Below are 19915 nucleotides of genomic sequence, written 5' to 3' on the forward strand. Positions count from 1 at the left end.
CCCCGCTTGCGTCCCCCTGGCGCTGGGGGTCGAGAGCACAATTCCGCCGGCGTGGGAGAAGGCTCCGGACCGCAGGAGCTGGGAGTGTTCACAGCCCTGCCCGAAGCTCTGGTCCGCCAGCCTCAGTTTCCCCGTCTGCACCGGGAAGAGCAGGAATGAGCTAAAGGTCCCCATCCTTAGATTCCAGGAGTGGCCGCAAGGGTAAAAATAGGGACTCTTGGCTCTTCTGTATTTTGAAAACCTCAGCTCGTGGACACGTTCCGGGTCTGGTTTTGGGTGGCCATTCCTCAGGTGTATACACAAGTACGTTTTTATCCAGCTGTGCTATAAGGTGGACGCAAGTCATGTATGTCACACCCCATAACACCGTGTAAGAATAGGCTTTCCTCTGCTGGCTGAATCTGCCTACTGCTAGGTCGCTGCCTTGTGTAGGTGGACGCGTCCCAAGCCCCTGGGGTCACTGGGTTCACTTCAGGGCGCAGAGGAGCGCTGCCTCCGGAAATGTACACACCTTAATAGTATTAGAGTGCGGGCTTCCCTGAGACATTCTGTCATTCTGTCCTCCCTCAACGTCCCACGTGCCCTACAGGTGAGGAAACAGGCTCTGAGAGGTGGGGTGACTTGCTCTGGGTCACAGAGCTAACATGTGGGAGAACTGAGATGTCAGAGCCCCAGGGGCCTGGGACACACAGCTTGCAGGACAGGCCAGTTCCTTCCCTGACCCTCCGCGCTGCCCCTTCCCTGGGAGCCCAGGACCCCTTACGCACCTGGGCAAGGCTCCAGAGCAAGGTGCCGGTGGGGTAGTTTCCAAAGTGGGCGAGGGTCAAAGAGTGGATAGTGAGAATCTGCAGGTTGACACCTTAGGCCCGTGGTCCCAATCCCACGCCTCCGGGTTTACAGACTCCTGTATTAGTCACCTCCAGGGCTACGTTCCTTTCCTGTCGTCTGGGCCTCCCGACTGGGACATCCCCGGTGACCCCACCTTACTCCTCCTCGGGCCACCCCGAAGAGCCTCTCCACCTGCTCTGGGCCTTGCAGAGCCTGGTTGGAGTCTGCAGAGGCTGTCAAGGCTGCTGACCGAATGCCTGGGACCCTGAGGCCTCTCCTTGGGCAGCCGTTGGTCCAAAGAGTACCTGCACCAGGAAGATAGCAAGAACCTGGGCCCTCCCCAGGGACCTGGCTTTGAGGGAAGGACCCGGGTCCCCACCTTTCCCTTCCTCGTGCCCACTGGTGCTGCCCCGGTGGCTCGCTGGGGTAACCTCTGTTGAGGCTGGAAATCCCTAGAAGCAGGATCTGTAAGAGAAATGGGACAGAGACTGGCATTTGGGCCTCCCAGCCCCTGGCTAACTAGCTGTCAGGCCTGGTGCAGGGGTGCAGTGGCCTCTCCCTGGGGCCTATTGAGAGGCAGGGCTGCCGGGAAGAGACGCAGGGCGGCCCCAGTGACCGTCCCCCAATCAGCCCAGGCTCTTGGAGTCTCAGCACCGCTGAGGTTGGGTCTCTGGGGACTGCTGAGTGCCCAGAATGGAGTCACTTAATCTCTCCAGCCGTGGTTTCCTCATCTGTCAAGGAGCACAGAAATAGAGCCTGAGCTCCCTGCTGCGGAGGGAGAGGGCGTGTGCAAAAGTGGCTCCCCTCTCCGCCTGTGCCTCTTGCGTACAGGGCCTGTTTACCGGCTGTCCCCGCTCCATTGTGGCAGCTGTGTGACAGCAGAGCTCTATCCCCGGGGGTCTGGCATGAATGAATGACTGTCCTCCCCCGCTCCTGTCCCCCCGCAGCCTGCATCTGCAAACCTCCTCCAGCTGAGACGGCTGCCCTGTTCACCCCCACACCACACCCTGCGGGGAAGCCTTAAAGCCTTAAAGCTCGGACCTCTGCATAAACCCAAATTCAGGCCAGGATGGGGCCCAGGGCCTCAGCTGGCTCCTCCTCTTCCAGGCAGTCTTTGCCCCCCAGGCCCCGGGAGGCACAGAGCAGTTTATGTGACTGCATTAGAGTTTATACACGAGCCTCCTAAAACTTCAGTTATTGTAGGGCTCCTGGGTGGCGCGGTCTGGTTAGGCATTCGACTCTCGATTTCAGCTCAGGTCACAATCTCACAGTTTGTGGGTTCGAGCCCTGTGTCCAGCTCTGCGCTGATGGCCAGTTCCTGCTTGGGATTCTCTCTCTCTCTCTCTCTCTCTGCCCCTCCCCGCCTCAAAAATAAATAAACTTTTTTTTAATGAGTTTTGAGCCCCACATGGGGCGCCTAGGAGGCTCAGTCAGTTAAGTGTCTGATTTTGGCTCCGGTCATGATCTCACGGTTCGCAGGTTCAAACTCTGCATCCGGCTCTGTGCTGACAGCTCCGAGCCTGGAGCCTGCTTTCGATTCTGTGTCTCCCTCTCTCTCTGCCATCCCCCAGCTCCCGCTCTGTCTCTCAACAAATAAATGTTAAAAAAAAATTTTTTTTTTTGAAGGAGCTTCTGTCTCTACAAAGGCTGGGTTGCAGAGAGCTGCGGAGGGTGACGGGCAGGGGTTTCTAAGTGTGCAGTCATTTGACGGCTACTTAGTGGGTGCCAGACACGGTGTATCATTCCACTGAAGCCCCAAACAGTTCTACGAAGTAGGGGTTACTGTGCCCACTTTGCGGAAGCAAATGGAGGCACAGCGAGGTTAAACTACGCCCCCGAGCCATGGTTTGAACCCAGGGGAGGATCCCCATTTCACCTGCAAGATCTCCTCTAGGAGCCTGCTGCGGTTTGGGAGGGGAGCCGGGGTGCATGTTTGTGGAAGCAGGTGCCCATGTTCATTAGCTGGTGGTTTTCTTAGAAAAGCCTCGGGGGTGGAGTTTGGAGGTGAGCCTTCTCACTTCCCGGGGTTCCCTGCCACCGCCCCCCCCCTCAGTGGAAGACCATTTGCATAAAAGTAATAGTACTGTCCTTAAGAGCACCCAGTGTGCAGGCTGCGGGTGTGACAGGGCTGGGGGGAACAGCAGTGTGGTCGCAGTCAGCCGGAGGCAGGGTGGGAAGACAGGCAGTGGGCCCCAGAGTCTCAGTCTGCTCATCTGTAAGATGGGTACTATAGACCTGCCTCTCTCTCTCTCTCTCTCTCTTTTTAAATATTTATTTATTTTTGAGAGACAGAGCTTGAGGCGGGAAGGGACAGAGAAGGAGGGAGACACAGAATCCAAAGCAGGCTCCAGGCTCTGGACTGTCAGCACAGAGCCCGACATGGGGCTCGAACCCATGAACCGTGAGATCATGACCTGAGCCGAAGTCGGATGCTCTACTGACTGAGCCCCCCAGGCGCCCCTAGACCTGCCTCTCAAGATCGCTGTGAGGACAGATGGAGGGAAGTCTGCTTCAGCTCCTTCCTCTGCTGCAGAGGTCCTGGCCCGGGGCATGGCACACCAAGTCGCGCCTCCTCCAGGGCAGACACAGCAGGGGACAAGACACAGCACCCGCTGCCATCGAGCTGACATGCTCCACGGATGCACAAACCATCACAAATGAGTAAGACATGCAGGGTGCCCCACGGTGCTCAGTGCTATGGAGAAAGATGGAGCGGCACGAAGCCAGGGAGCCGGGCTGGCGTGGCCGGGGCAGCTCCGCGTGGGGACCGGGATTGTGAGGGCCTTTACTTTCTTCCACGTCACGCGGGCAGTGCTGTGAATGGAAACCTGAGTTCTGTTTGCAGAAACAATCCTGGTTATAATACAACAGAGACAGGGCTGGCCGGGGACGTGCTCCAGCCTCTGGCCTCCTGGAATCCTCCCTCAAAGGGGAGGTGGCCCTGGCACTAGCAGATGGTGGTGCCAGCCCCTCTCTGCCGCCGCGGGTACTGTAAGATGGGTACTATAGACCTGCCTCTCTCTCTCTCTCTCTCTCTCTCTCTCTCTCTCCCTTTATTTAAATGTTTATTTATTTTTGAGAGACAGCTTGAGGCGGGAAGGGACAGAGAAGGAGGGAGACACAGAATCCAAAGCAGGCTCCAGGCTCTGGACTGTCAGCACAGAGCCCAACATGGCCTGTGACGTCAGGGCCCCGCCCACATTCCCTCCTCACACCCCCTGCCTCGGAGAAGGAACCCCAAGACTACAAGATAAGTGTGTTCAGAATGATTGAAAATGTAAAATAAGTAATAAAAAAAAAGCCAAACAAAAATATTGAAATTTTGAAAAAAAATCTTGGAAGTTCTAGAAACCAAAAGTATGGGCTACATGGAAATTTAAAACTCAGAGGAAGGGATTCACAGTGGCTTAGACAATGTTGAAGAGAGAATTAGTTCCCAAAAGAGAGATCGGAAGAAATCAACCAGAATGGAGCTTAGAGGAGCAAAGAGGTGGAAAATATAAAACTTGGAAAATTCATTTAAGAGACAGGAAAGGGGGTGACCTAACCCTTCTAATAGGAACTCCAGATAGAATTAAGAATTAAAGGGGAGGGGCGCCAGGGTGGCTCAGTCGGTTGGGCGTCTGACTTCGGCTCAGGTCATGATCTTGTGGTTCGTGGACTCAAGCCCCGCATCAGGCTCTGTGCTGACAGCTCGGAGCCTGGAGCCTGCTTCGGATTCTGTGTCTCCCCCGTCTCTGCCCCTCTCTGCTCATGCTGTCTCTCTCTATTTCTCAAGAATAAATAAGCATTTAAAAATTTTTAAGAGGGGCGCCTGGTGGCTCAGTCGGTTAAGTGTCTGACTTCGGCTCAGGTCATGATCTCATGGTTCATGAGTTCGAGCCCCGCGTCGGGCTCTGTGCTGACAGCTCGGAGCCTGAGGCTTGCTTCGCATTCTGTGTCTCTGTTTCTCTCTGGCCCTCCCCAACTCATGCAATATCTTTCTCTCTCAAAAATAAATAAAAACATTAAAAAAATTGTTTAAGAAAAGGGTTCAAGAGGAGAAGAAGTATTTGTACAGATAATAGGTGAGACTTGAACCAAACAGGTGGAGGAAATGTATCCTTCAAGCACAAGTCACAAGTAGGATCAACAAGCATCAATGCGCCCCTAAATGTATCAGGGAGGAACCAAAGACATCCGGGAAAAGCGATCTGCCCGGCAATCAGGTGAGATGAAGTCAGCACAGACGGCAGAGCAGAGAGCGCCAAGGGCCCCGAACGCCGCGGAAACGGCAGCTGATCTGGCAAACACTGTCCGAGTAAACTTCATCTGAACTCTGGAAACTAGTCAAAGGTTCACATAAACTGGGAAGGCAATCAAGGAAGACGCAGTATAATCTCAGCCTTGCATGAAATTTCTATTGAGTAACTAGCTGGCCACTAAGATGATCAAACAGACACTATACTGGCCACACACGGCACAGAATACTTAAAAAGTTCGTTTGGAAAAATCAGGCACCAACAGCAGCCGTCAGCCACAGACCCCAGGGAGGGAGGAGAATCCGATTCCCAGAGCTGCCACCTGATAATACACAGAGTGTCCGGTTTCCAACAAGAACAAAGAAAAATCATGAGGCACGCAAACAAACAAGAATGTGTGGCCCGCACACGGGGAGTGTGTCCGTCGGGAGCCAGAGCGCTGGGCTTGCTGGGTAAAGACTTCAAATCAACTCTGTCAGCGTGCTCAGGGGCTCGGGAAACCAGACAGAGGTAAGGGGGCCGTAAGCACAATGTCTCACCAAATAGAGACCAGCAGTAAAAGGATAGGAATCACAAAAGGGAACCAAGTAGGAATTCTGGATTCAGAAAGAGCAACAACTGAAACAAAAAATTCACTAGAGGGGTCCCGTAGCAGAGTTGAGCAAGCAGGAGAAACAGTCAAAGAACTTAATGATAAGTCACGGGGATTATCCAAACTGAGGAAGAGAAAGAAAAACCAGCAGAGCCTAGGAGGCCGGCAGAACGCTACCATGCGTGCTGACGTACGTACAAAGGGGATTGCAGAAGCATTGGGGAAGAAAGAATATTTTATGAACATCTGATAGCAGACAAAAGTTTGCATAGCCAAGAAGCTCGGAAGGTTTGTCCACAGTGGGATAAACTCCAAGAGATCTGTCCCCTGTCGTCAAAATGTCGGAAGACAGAGCATCCTGGGAGCAGAACGAGAGGAGTCGCTGCCTTCTTGCGGGTTAGGTATTGGCTGCTGTGCTCACTAGGATCCGGATCGTGTCTGTTACCCGGAGCCATGAAGCGGGGCGCCTGGGCAGCTCAGTTGGTAAAGCATTCAATTCTTGGTTTCAACTCAGGTCATGATCTCACAGTTCGGGAGTTTGAGCCCCGTGTGGGGCTCTGTGCTGACAGTGCGCAGCCTGCTTGGGACATGCTCTCTCTCCTTCTCCCTCCCCTGCTCACACTTTCTCTCTCTCAAAATGAATGGATAAAGTTAAACAAGGAAGCAGGATTGCAGCATGGCGAGATACGCAAAGTGCTAAAAGAAGAAAATCCTGTCAACCAAGAATTCCATTTCCGGCAAAACTCTCTTGCAAAGCAGGAGACATCAAGACCTTTGCAGATTAACAAAACTGAGAATTTGTTGCCAGGAAACCTGCCCATTGATAAAAGAATGGACAAGAGAGAGTAACTTGAATCCACATGAAGAAATAAAGAGCAGTAAATACAAAAGTTAGATTAATATATTTTTGGTTAGTGGCACCTCTTTTTCCACCTGATTTAAAAGACAGCTAACTACACAGGGGCGCCTGGGTGGCTCAGTCAGTTAAGCATCTGATTTCAGCTCAGGTCATGATCTCACAGTTCCTGAGTTTGAGTCCCGTGTCTGTGCTGACAGCTTAGAGCCTGGAGCCTGCTTCAGATTCTGTGTTTCCATCTCTCTCTGCCCCTCACCCACTTCCTCTCTCTCTCTCTCTCTCTTTCAAAAATAAACAAACGTTAAAAAGAAAAAAGACAACTACCCAAAACAATAGTTATAAATCTACGTCAGTGGAAAACATGAAGATGTAATCTGTAACATAACATGAGGAAGGACAGCCTGATACAGAAGCGTCACTTTTGTGAGTGAAACCAATACAAAATAGTTTTTATATACATTAATATGTTAATTGTAATTTACAGGGAAACCGATAAGAAAATAACTAAAGGATATTTAGAAAAAGAAAAGAAAATGGTTCAGTAGCAAATATCTAACACAGAAGAAGACAGTGATGGAAGAATATCAAACCTGAACACCAAAACCACGGAAAGGCTTCTGTATAGGTGGTTACATGAGATGTAAATGGATTAAATTATCTAATTAAAAGGCAGTGATTGACAGGATGGCTAAAGGGGGGGGTGTGGGTCAGGGGGTACCCATATCCAACCATATGCTGTCAACAAGAGACTAGAACCAAAGAAACAAACAAGTTAAAAGTAAAATAATAGAAAAACATATTCCACTTAAACAGTGACCAGGCCTGGGTGGCTCAATCAGTTAAGCGTCTGACTTCAGCTCAGCTCATGATCTCATGATTTGTGCCGACGGCTCAGAGCCTGGCGCCTGCTTCCGATTCTGTCTCCTCTCTCTCTGCCCCTCCCCCGCTCATGCTCTGTCTCTCAAAAATAAATAAACGTTAAAAAAAATTTAAAAACATTTTTTATTTCTAAACACATATTTAAAAGATTGAAACAATACAAGGTATCTCCTCTGACCACAGCCAAATGAAGTGAGAAATCAGTAAAAGAAATAAAATTTGAGAATTCATAAGTATGTGGAAATCAGACAACACACACCGAAACAAACAATGGGTCAAAGAAGAAGTCAAGAAGGAAATGAGAAAATACTAAACAGGGGTGCCTGGGGGGCTTGGACAGTTGAGCGTCCAACTTCGGCTCAGGTCATGATCTCACGGTTTGTGGGTTCAAGCCCCACGCCAGGCTCTGAGCTGACAGCTCGGAACCTGGAGCTGCTTCAGATTCCGTGTCTCCTGCTCTCTCTGCTCCTCGCTCATTCACACTCTGTCTCAAAAAATAAAGTAAAATGTTTTTTAAAAAATTTTTATAGAAGGAAATACTAAACAATTGAAAAAATCCAAACCTACCAAGACATATGGGGTTCGGCAGAAGCAGCAACCAGAGAGAAATTCATAGCTATACGTGATTATATTAAAAAAGAGAAAACACCTCAGATTAATCACCTAAACTCCCACCAAAAGCAACTAGAAAAGGAGCAAACTAAACTCAAAGCTAGCAGACAGAAGCAATACAGATTAGAGAGGAGATGGGTAAAATAAATAATAGAAAAGCAAGGGAGAGGACCAACTAAATGAAAAGCTTTTTTAGAAATCAGCAGGGACACCTGGGTAGCTCAGTCAGTTAAGTGTCCAATCTTGATCTCAGCTCAGGTCTTGATCTAAGGGTCGTGGGATCAAGCCCTGCATTGGGCTTCACACATGGATGTAGAGCCTACTTTTTAAAAAATCAACAAACAGCGTGCATGGGTGGCTCAGTCAGTTAAGTATTCGACTTCGGCTCTGGTCATGATCTCACAGTTCGTGAGTCTGAGCCCTGCATAGGCTCTGTGCTGACAGCTCAGAGCCTGGAGCCTGCTTCAGATTCAGATTCTCTCTCTCTGCCCCTCCTCTGCTCACACTCTGTCTGTCTCTCTCTCTCTCAAAAATAAATATCAAAAATTAAAGAAAAAACTACAGACCAATATCCCCTGTGGAAACAGGCATAAAAATCCTCAACAAAATACCAGCAAGCAGTATACTAAAAGGATTACACAACAAATGAGACTTATTGCAGGAATGAAAGAGTAGTTCAACACATGAATATCGATTAACGCAATATGCCACGTTATAAGAACTAGGGGAAAAAGACGACCGTGTTACGGGCTGGATTCTGTCCCCCTCCAAATTCTTATATGAAAGCCATAACCCTCGCTGACCTCAGAATGTGCCTGTAATTGGAGATAGGGTCTCTCAAGAGGCATTTATGTTAAAACGAGGTCATTAGGGCGGGCCCAACTCAAAGATGACAGGTGCCGTCCTCAGAAGAAAAAATGTGGACACCGACGTGCACAGAAAAGAATCCTCTTTTCTGCCCCTGGTGCTGGGCTAGCTGGATATCCGCGTGCTAGAGAATAAAACCAAACCCCTTCCTCACACCCTACACAGAGATGAACTCCAAACGGGTCAGAGATCTAAAGGTAAAAGCTAACACCATAAAACTCTGAGCAGAAACCGTAGGCATATATCTACAGGACCTTGGACTTGGCCACAGATTCTTGGATATTAAGCCAAAACATGAGCAACACAGGAAAAAACAGATCCATTTGACTTCATCAAAATTAAAACCTTCCGTGCATCCAAGGGCATGGAAGAGTGTGACGAGACACCCCCAAAGAATGGGAGAAAATATTTGCAAATCCTGTGCTTGATGAGTCTAGTATCCGAAATATACGAAGAACTCATAACATGACAGCCGAAAGACCAGCAACTCAACTTAAAAACAGGCAAAAGGCTGGAACAGATCTTAATTCCTAAGACCTTAAGAAGACTTCGTGGACCTTTGTATCTCCAAAGAAGATCTAGAAACGAGCAACTAGCGCCGGAAAAGATCCTCAGCGCCATTAGTCATCAAGAATGTCAAAGTCAAAGTCGCAGTGAGAACCCCGCTTCATACCCGGGAGGGTGGCTATTAGAAAACAAAACAAGAGCTGCTTGGGCAGCACAGATACTAAAAATTGGAACGCGACAGAGAGGATTAGTATGGCCCCTGCCCAAGGATGACACTAAGATTCGGGAAGCTTCCAGATTTTTCTGACGGGGGAGGGGCTGATGGGCGTGGTCGGGATGAACACTGGGTGTTACATGGAAGCCAACTTGACAATAAACTGTAAAAGAAAAACAAACAAACAAACAAACAACAAAAAAGGGAGGTAAGCAGCGCTGGGAAGGAGTGGAGACACCGGAGCCCTTGTACTTGGGACTGGGGGGATGTGAGGTGGAGCAGCCATTTCCTGGAAGGTACGCGCAGAACTGGCCTCCCCCTCCGCGTGCCACTCGCGGGTGTGGACCCGGGAGGCACGGGAGCAGCGGATCGCAGGGTTTTCCCCCAACGTTTACAGCAGCGTTGTTCGTAAGAGCCAAAAGGGGGAAAGAACCCCAATGTCTGCCAAGCGGTGAATGATTAAGAGAATGTAGGATGTCCGCGCGTGGGATACGATTCGGCCATAAAAGGGACGGAGCACTGGCATCCGTGACGACTGGACGGATTCCGAAGACGCCGCGCTGAGTGACAGAGGCCAGCAAGGAGCCAGCAAGGACCGCACGCCGTCGGATTTCCGTGACGACGAATACCCGTCATGCGCAAACCGTGGAGACAGGAAGCAGACGGCCAGGGGCTGGCGGGAGGGGGCGTGGGGAGGGGCTGCTCAATGGGTCCGGGGTTTTGGGGTGAGGAGCAGCCTTGGACCCGGGTAGCAGCCCCACGTTACCTTTGCCCTCCATCTGGAGGAGAGGATGAGCCCCTCGGACCAGCGCGGGCCCCTCCCTCCGGGGTCCCTGCGCTCAGCAGGACGGAGGCCACGGTCACATTCAGGGCAATCTGCCTTTAGAATTGGAAGGGCGCCCACAAAGATGACGGCAGTAGGATGGCTACCTTACAAGGTGGCACCTGAGAGGCACGCTGACCCCCGGGCACGGCGGGGCCCCAGGGGGGGCGGGGGCGGGCGAGAAGGGTCTTCACCTCTGTGGCCTTCTTTCCAAAACCCGTAATCCCAGTCTCCTCGTGAGAAAACCCCCGACGAGCCCAGGCTGGGGGACACTCTCTGAGACCCCCTCTCCCTGCTTCTCCCGACTGTGCCAGCCCCCGCCCCCCGCGAGGAGCAGCTCCCTTTGTCTGTCAGTGTCGACGCCAGTGTCTGTTCCAGCAGCTTCCTTACTTTCTGGCGCCACAACACTCTCAAAGGCTGTCACTCCCACTCTCCAGCTGACTAACTTAATCTCTTTGTAAGTCATTATTAAGCACCTCCTGTATACCCGCTGCCTAAGGGCACCAGGAATAAAGTCAGTGTTCATAAAACATTTCTGCGTCCTTCTGTCCAGCACAGAGCAGTTTGTCAAGCCTCTGCTCGTCTCCAGGGGGTGGGGGAGGGGCACACGGCGGGAGGAGGGCCCGGCCTCACAGAACTTGCCCTCGAGAGAGGCAAAGGGACCTAAAACCATAATTATACCAGCAGCTACGTAGTTGGAACAAAGGTGAGGTCTCTGCAGAGGGAAGTCAAGGTAGTTTAGAGCCTTTGAGGCTGACGGGGACAGGGAACCTTGGCTCTACAAGGAACCTTCGGAGCGAGCCACCGCAGCCATCTTCTTGGTGACCATGCGGCATGTGACGATGTGCAGAGATCGTCTCCCCAGTGGCGCCTCCTGCTGTAGGAGTGGGGTTCCAGGACAGAGGAGAGGACTCCAATACGGGAGCGTCCAAATGGGGCAGAATGGTGATGCTGGTGGAGGGGCGTCACCATGGCGACCAGATTCCCGCAGGGCCTGGCAGACCCGCCCCGGTCTCCAGTGCCAGACTGGGCACCCAGGGCTGGCACCCAGGGCTGCCAGCAGCCTGGCGATCCGGGCTGCAGTGAGCAGCCAGGCCTGGCCCCCAGTTGTCAACACACGTGGCGAATCTGGGATTAGCACAGGATGAGATGCTCACTCCCCGGAAATGACATGCAGCCCTCAGAGCCTCAGACATTAGAGGAAACGCCGCTCCCCACCTTCACCAAACTGCGACTAATGGAGGAAATGGAGAAGAGGGAGGAATGGATGCAAACTTATTAGTCGGTGGGGAGACTGAGCCAGAGGAGGGCTGCAGGCGGGCCTCAGGACTCCCAGGAAACCTAGCTGCCGGGCTTGAGTGGCATGAGCCTACCTCACAAATGCACAGACTGGACTCGCTGAGTCAGGTGGGGCTGGGCTCTCTCGAAGCTGAACTAAGCTGTAGCCGGAGCTGAGTGTCCCTCATGCTCCGGGGTCATTTCCTCCGGCTTTGCTCTCTTCCCCGTGGTCTGGATGCCCACCACCAGTGTTTGTTGCTACTTATAGAATCTTCAGGACTGGAGGGCTGAGTGTGGGGTGGGGCACCCAGGGTGGGGGAGGGTGATTTCAGATGCTCCAATGGCCCTGAGGACAAAGATCATGGCGTGCCCTCAGCACCTGGCACATGGTTCGGCGCAGAGCAAACACTTGATCAATACTTGTTGGATACATGAACACAGCAGAGCCTGGATTTCTATCTCAGGGGCAAGATTTTGAAATGTGCTCAACTGACGTTCCCTCTGGCAGGAAAACCCCTGATCGTCAGCAGGACACTTTGGCTTGGTCATCTCCTTCTCCTGGGGAATTCTTTCTCATGACATCGTGGGTCCATGAACCAGGGGTCTCTGGGCTTGGATTGCAGCTCAGTATTAGATCTCTCTGCCCATGTTTTCCTCCTCTCTCAAATGGGCATGTCTCTTTTGGGGATGAAGTGAGATCATGTGGCACAAACGTTTACCTGCAAAGTGGACACACTCAGTAATGGCTATTTGTATCATGGCCACCAATGATGCTGTGGTATCTCAACTGGACCATGTATTGGTCTTCTGATTGCCTGTCTTATATTCTGTCCGTCCATCCATCCATCCATCCATCCATCCATTCACCCACCCATCCATCCATTCATCCATCCACCCATCCATCCACCCATTCATCCATCCACCCATCCATCCATCCATCCATCCATCCATCCACCCATCCATCCACCCATCTACCCATCCATCCATCCACCTATCCATCCACTCATATACTCATCCACCCACCCATCCATCCACCCACCCACCCATCTATCCATTCATCCACCCACCCACCCATCCATCCATCCATCCATCCACCACTCACCCATCCATCCATCCACCCACCCACCCATCCATCCATCCACCCACCCACCCATCTATCCATCCATCCACCCACCCACGCACCCACCCACCCATCCATCCATCCACCCATTCATCAATCCCCCCATCCATCCATCCATCCATCCATCTATCAATCCCCCATCCCCCCATCCCTCCCTCCCTCCCTCCCTCCATCCATTCATCCATCCATCTATCAATCCCTCCATCCATCCATCCATCCATCTATGCATCCATTCATCCACCTATCCACCTATCCACCCATCCATTCACCCATCCACTCATCCACCCACCCATCCATCCATCCACCCACCCATCTACCCATCCACCTATCCACCCATCCATCCATCACCTACCCATCCACCATCCACCCACCCATCCACTCATCCATCCATCCATCCATCCACCCATCCACCCATTCAACATTGATTAACTACAACATGCAGGCATTGAGATGTAGGGAAGTCCTGAGCCCATTTCTACATGTATCTGTCTAAAGCAGGCTCAAGATATACCATTTCCTAGTTCTAGGTTAGCCAGCAGCATTTCTGGAGGGCTACTTGATGGTATTTACCAAACTTAAATGACTTCTGTTTCTGGGAAGATGGAGCAGAGACATACTTCTCTGCATTTTCTGCTAAGTACAATAAAGCATCCTGAACTTTATATAAATAACATAAGAAGACTCTGAAAAGCAGAGAGACAGCTGTGGGGGCTCTTTGGCCCCAAGGAATGCACACCAAGACACCTCGCGGCTGAACTGCCAACCATTAAAGGCAAAGAGAGAAATCTTGAGAGCGGTAAGAGAGAAGCATCCCTTATCAAAAAGTATCGAGAAAACAAAAGAATAACAGCAGATTTCTCATTGGGAACTATGGAGGCAACAAGAAAGTGGAATAACATTTACAATGTGCTGGAAGGAAAAGTTTTCAATCCGGCAAAGATATCCATCACGAAGGATAAAGACCTTCTCAGATGCAGGAACGGAAGCCATTCTGAGCGGCAGAGCTGCTTAGGGGAAGTTCTCAGGCAAGAGGGACATTTGGAATGTCAGGAATGTTGGAAGAGCGACAGACATTGTAAATATCTAGGTAAACATCCTTTTAAATTTTAAGAGAAGTGTGTGATGGCTGAAAGAAGAAGACACTGCACTGTTTGGTGGGGTAGTCAGTGTACGTGGTTCAGACTCAGGAAACAACATAAAAGAGAAGGAGGCAAAGGGAAGGGATCAGTGTGCTGGTGAGGCTCTATGACCTCCTGGAGGTGCTAAAATATTGACATTCTGTAAACTGTGAAACACACTTATTTTAGTCCCTAAAAATTCTGCTTAAAAACTATACACACAAGGGCACCCGAGTGGCTCAGTTTCCAACTCTTGATTTCAATTTGGGTCGTGATCCCAGGGTTATGGGATGGAGCCCCACATCAGGCTCTGTGCTGAGCATGGAGCCTGCTTGAGTTTCTCTCTCTCTCTCTCTCTCTCTCTCTCTCTCTCTCTCTCTCCCTCCCTCTCTCCCCCTCTGCCCTTCCCCCACTCAAGCATGCTTTCTCTCTCTCGCCCTCAAAAAACAAAACAAAAAACTATACATACAAAACACATAGTCAAATAACCCAATGGATAAAAATCCGTGTCCCAACAATAGCTTGTCTATACCAAGCTACAATTATGATAGAGGTGGGTTAAAAATCACAGGATAGAAACTGATTGATACAAATACCAGTCAAGGAGGCTGGCGTGGCCGGGTTAATATCAAAGTACGTTCCAGAGCGAAGAAAATTACCAGGGATAAAGAGGGACACTACATAAAGATTAAAGTGTCAATTCACCAAGAGTCTGTAACAGTCCTAGATGTCTGTGTACCTAACACCGGTCTTTCAGAGTGCACGATTGAAAGTGGTTGAGCCAAGGGGGGCCTGAGTGGCTTAGCTGGTTGGGCATCTGGTTTCAGCTCAGGTCACGATCTCACAGTTTGTGGGTTTGACCCCCGCGTCGGGCTCTGTGCTGACAGCTCAGAGCCTGGAGCCTGCTTCGGACTCTGTGTCTCTCTTTCTGCCCCTCCCCTGCTCATATTCTGTCTCTCAAAAATGAATAAACGTTAAAAAAAAACTTTTTTTAAGTGGTTGAGCCTTAAACCGATGCCTCACCCCTACTGCAAACACTTACTCAACCTGGATCGAAGATCTGACTGTGAAGATGTAAAAACTATGCCCCTTTTGGAAGAAAAAGAGGAGACTTCATCAAAGCATAAGAAGCTTTGCTTTGAGAGAGACCCATCCAGGCAAATGAAGATGAGAGCCAGACTGGCTGAAGACATTCATAAATTACACGTCCGACAAAGGATGGTGTCCATCCTCCGGAAGTAACTCTCACGACTCAATAGTGGGAAGACCAACAGCCCACGTAAACAAGCAAAATGTTTAAACAGACACTTCACCAAAGAAGGTACAGAGAAAGGCACATCATTAGCCACAGGGAAATGCAAGTCAAAGCCACAGTAGGATGCCCCACAAGAATTGGAAGCAGGGACTCAAACAGATATTTGCACCCCCAAGTTCACAGCAGCCTTACTCATGAGAGCCAGAGACGGAAACACCTCGGCTGTCCGTCAAGAGCTACGTTACAAAATGCGGCGGACCCTCGATAGAGCATCATCCACCCATGAAACGGAGCGGAGCCCTGACGCCTGCTAGAGCAGGACAGACCTTGAAGACGTCATGCTAACAGGCCAGACCTACAGGGGCAAATGCCCCACGATTCCCTTTATGTAAAATGCCTAGCATGGGCACATTCATCGCGACGGGAAGGAAGAGAGAGGTTATCAGGAGCAGAGGCGTGGGGGAGGGGGGATAGGAAGTTTGTGTTTAGTGGGTAGAGTTTAAGATGCTGAAAAAGTTCTGGAAATGGACATGGGGATGGCTGCACACTCACGTGCTGACTATTCGATGCCACTAAATCATATGCTTAAAAAATGGCTAAAAGGGTCAATTTTATGGCATGCGTGTTTCTCCACAATAAAAGACCATGGGACAAACCCGCAAGAGGCTACTCCTGGGTCCTGGCGGGTCCTGGCGGGTCCTGGCGAGGCTCAGAGCCGCCGGGGCTGTGGCGCAGGTGGCAGGACACCAAACGGGGGCTGCTACTCACTTGGCAAGATGGTGTTGCCAGAAGATCCAGCAAAATCCAACTCCTACGTGCAGACTGGAGGACACCGGAAGTGTGTGTTCACAGGAGGCTTGGAGACCTGGTGTCTGGCGGCTCGGTTCACTGTCGCTTCAGGCTGGAAACAGCCTCAAGGGCCTTGAGCAAGCGCACTGGGAAAGGCGGCCGCTCCGCGCAGTGAAGAAGGATGGGCCGGGCACACAACCACGTGGGTGACACTCAGAGGCATGATGCTGCCCGGAGGAAGCCAGGCTCAAAGGTCACAGGCTGCGCGATTCCATATAGCGGCCATTCTCGAACCGGCAGAACCTTAGGGAGGAGGAACTGGTTGGTGATGGCCTGGGATGGGGGCGGGTCGGACTGCCAAGGGGCAGCAGGAGGGAGCCTGAGGGTGTGGGGTCTGACGGTCCTGGTGACCCAGGCGTAGGCGTGTGCATGCCCCTCAGGGCTGCGTGGCCTCCCAGATCCAATTATGTGACAGATTTTTAAAAAATGTTTTAAACATGTATTTTAAAAAATTTTTTAGCATTTATTTATTTTTAAAAATTTTTTAACATTTATTTATTTTTGAGAGACAGAGACAGAGAGAGAGAGAGACAGAGCATGAGCGGGGAGGGGCAGAGAGCGAGGGAGACACAGAACTAGAAGCAGGCTCCAGGCTCCAAGCTGTCAGTCCAGAGCCCGACGTGGGGCTCGAACCTATGAACCGTGAGATCATGACCTAGGCCGAAGTCGGAGGCTTAACTGACTGAGCCCCCAGGCGCCCCTATGACAGATTTAAAAAGGAAAAAAAAAACCCGAAAGACTGTGAACAACCGTACCTTCTGGGCGTTTCCCGGGCTCCAGGCCCTGCACTAAGCGTTGCACGTCATTGTGTAAGAATCCTTAGAACACCAGATAAGTTGGTCTGACCATTCCCGTTTTACAGATGAGGAAACTGAGGTGCCGGGAGGTGCCTGGGCGTGTCTGACTCTGGAACTCGAGCTTCCAGCCACTGCGCAGCTCAGAGCCTGTGCGCACCCACGGCCGTGCTCACGCCGTGATTCCTGACGTGGAGAGCTGGGTGTGGGCAGCAGGGCGCGCTTCACGGAGACCGGGAAGATGCCCGTGGCCTCTCCAGCGCTCAAGTGTGGACGGGGACACCTGACGGATCATCAAGGGGAGGGACCAGCAGAAATGCCAGGGGGCGGGATGGATGTGCACCCGGGGGCAGTTGGAGCCGTCTGGGTGCTGGGCCAGCAGAGCGGCTTCCTAGCCCCGCGGGCACTGCCGACGGGGCAGCCCTGACCCCGGCCCCCCCCCCCAGAGCATCGAGGAGGGGAGTGCTGGCCAAAAAAGCCTCCCGCAGGCTCGCCATTGGGCAGGGGATCTGGGGGCGCTGGAGAGAGAAAGGCTGTGTGGGGTGGCAGGGGGGACCCCAGGCGTGGCTGAGGTCTCAGCCAAGGGGAGAGAGAGCAGTCACGTCAGGACTAGACGTAGGACCCTCTAGACGGCCAGTTAGAGTTGCAGCCCAGACACATGGGGGGCATATGGGATTCTGCCCTGCGGTCCAAGCGAGGAGCTCAGTGGCCAAGGGCGTCCTCTGCCACCCCTCCACTGGCCAGTGTCAGCCTGGTGGCAGGGGCCCCTGTACTCCGAGAGCCTTGAACTACACCAACAGCAAACGCCTGGCTCCGGACCCTCTGGAGACTGCCCGATCCCCCGGGAGTAGGCCCACCCCATCTGGGCATTTCCTACTGAGGGTCGGGCTACCCGCTGCAGACCCGTGATGCCTTTGCCATCAGGGGGGCCTGTCCCCGCGCCAGCACCATTTTTCAAGGGAGGAAGCGGAGCCCACGCGCCTGGGCCACTGAGAGACCCAGCCAGTCTTGGGGCCCGCAGTCTGAGCCCAGGCCCTGCTCTTGGCCCGGTTTCCTCTGCTACCCCAGAAGGTTGTTTTCCTTCATCCTTTGGGCCGCTGTGACCTTCTGCAAGCTTGGTGCCACCCCCCCACCATGGGGCGCTGGGGACCGGCCTCCCTGCCACGGAGCTGTCTCACACCCCAGCCTCCCCGTCTGTCTCTGAAGATCACGCTGTCCTGAGGTTTGCTGGTTGAGCTCCACTCACCTCTCCCCTCCCGTCTTCCACGCTCTCCCAGCCTCCCCGCCTCTCAGCATTGGCCTTTGTTTACACAGCCTGTTCTTCCCCCAAAATGCCTGCATCCTGTTTTGGGGCAGCCCCTGCCTCTTGGGTACCTCCGGTCAAATGTGGTCTGGGAAGGCCTCCTTGACTTTCTACCAACCCGCCAGTGGGGCCGCCCGTCCCCCTAGACAGGGAGCTCCCGAGGGCCAGCCTCCTACCCACCTGGGCGGCTGGTGGCGAGGCGGCGGGGGGGGGGGGCGCCGGTGACGCTCGACAGGAGAGCGGAGCTTCTGCCGGCACAGCATCCTCCACCCACTGTGGGCGCGTGCGAGACCCAGGCTCATGTTCTTTAGTAACGAAAGCGGGGCATCGCTTGGACGAATTTGGGCGACATGCAAGCAAGGTTGACAGCGGTCCCCTGCGGCCCCCTCCCCTGGGCGCCCTGTGATGGCTTCTGCCTCCTCCAGAGGCCCTGCTCTGGAAGATTCTTTGTCCCCACACGTAGCTGTGTTTTACAGAAATTCTGTCAGCCTGGGCCCGCTCTTCCATTGCTTTTTTTCTCTCAAAATGCCAGGACCGCCCCCCCCGGCCCCCCGCTGGAATAGCCTCCCAGCCTCCTCGTGCATTTTGTGGCTGCAGAATGTTCCAGTATCTGAGGGAGCATGACTGCCTCGCCTCTTCCCCTGGGGTGGACCTTTGTCTCCAGTTGTTTCATCCTTAGAAGTAACGTCGCAGCCTCGCGCCGGGCCGCGGCTTTGGGGGAGCGGTCCCGGGAGGAGTTACCGCAGGGTGCGTGTGCGAAGCAGGCACCGGGGTCTGTCTTCCGTTTTGGTTCTGGGGAGCACTGTTTCTGTCTGTTCAGTAGACCTCGACCACCCTCATAGTCCCTCCCACTCGGCCCCCGGCAGGCTTTTACGGGACACCAGAGACTGCCAGGGAACCTAAGTCTGGGGCTGGAACTATCCAGAACCATCCACACCCCACCTCCTCTGGCCCAGACAACCAAACAGCCCCAATTTCAAGTCTGCCCCCGCTTCCCAAAGGAGAAGCACAGAGGGCCGGTGCCTGCACCGGCTGCTCGCGGGCTGTGAGCGCTCGGCTCTGGCCTCCAATTCTGTCCCCCAAGGTGGGGCTCACCAGGATGACAGCTGCCAGCTGGCTGCCCCAGGCCTCACGCTGCCTCAGGGAAGACTGGGCTTCATTCCCTGCGAAGGCCTGGGGGATGGGAGACCTATTTAAAGACCCCAGAGGGTAGGGGTGGCAGACAGAGGGGCCACTGAGGCTCCTTGGGAAGGAGGGAGCCCCCTGCAGCTGGTGGGGAGAGCGCAGGTCATGGCACTTGGACTTTGGCCCTTGGCATTTCCCGGTGTCAGCTTTTCTATTTTAGGCGGCTGGCTCCATTAGGCGATTCGCGGCCAGCCCGGGAAACCCAGAGGGGCGGTGCTGGGGGCCCTGGGCTCCTGTGCACTGGTGCTCAGCCCGTGGGCTTCAGGAGCTAAGGTGAGGGCCGCACCCCGCCCTCAGGGGCTCCTGGGTCCTATCCCACGGAAACGTTCATAGTCATGAGGCCCTGGAGACAGCCCAGACGTGCAGGCAGCGAGCTGAGTGCCGGGGGAAGGGACTGGAAGGTGCCGGCAGGGCCAGGGCCATAGCTGTCGGTGGGAGCCGCAGCCGGAACCAGCGCCGACAGTCTGTGGGGACAGCGGGCTGGCACGGGGATACCGAGTGGACTCTCGGGGCAGGCACCAGCCCCAGCTCCGTCACTTCCGTGCAGCGTGGTCTGGGGCAAGGCAGGGCCCCCCCCCCCCCCCCCCCCCCCCC

General features: G+C 53.1%; 1 non-coding gene across 1 annotated transcript; it reads left to right on the forward strand.

The window, feature by feature from the left end:
* Window positions 1-9581: 9581 nt before the first annotated feature.
* LOC115277140 lies at window positions 9582-9686 on the forward strand. The gene has a single exon (XR_003902247.1). It is a non-coding gene; the product is annotated as a U6 spliceosomal RNA (small nuclear RNA).
* The last annotated feature ends 10229 nt before the right edge of the window (window positions 9687-19915 follow it).

This window comes from Suricata suricatta, chromosome 13 (genome assembly GCF_006229205.1).
Source record: "Suricata suricatta isolate VVHF042 chromosome 13, meerkat_22Aug2017_6uvM2_HiC, whole genome shotgun sequence".
Taxonomy (NCBI): domain Eukaryota; kingdom Metazoa; phylum Chordata; class Mammalia; order Carnivora; family Herpestidae; genus Suricata; species Suricata suricatta.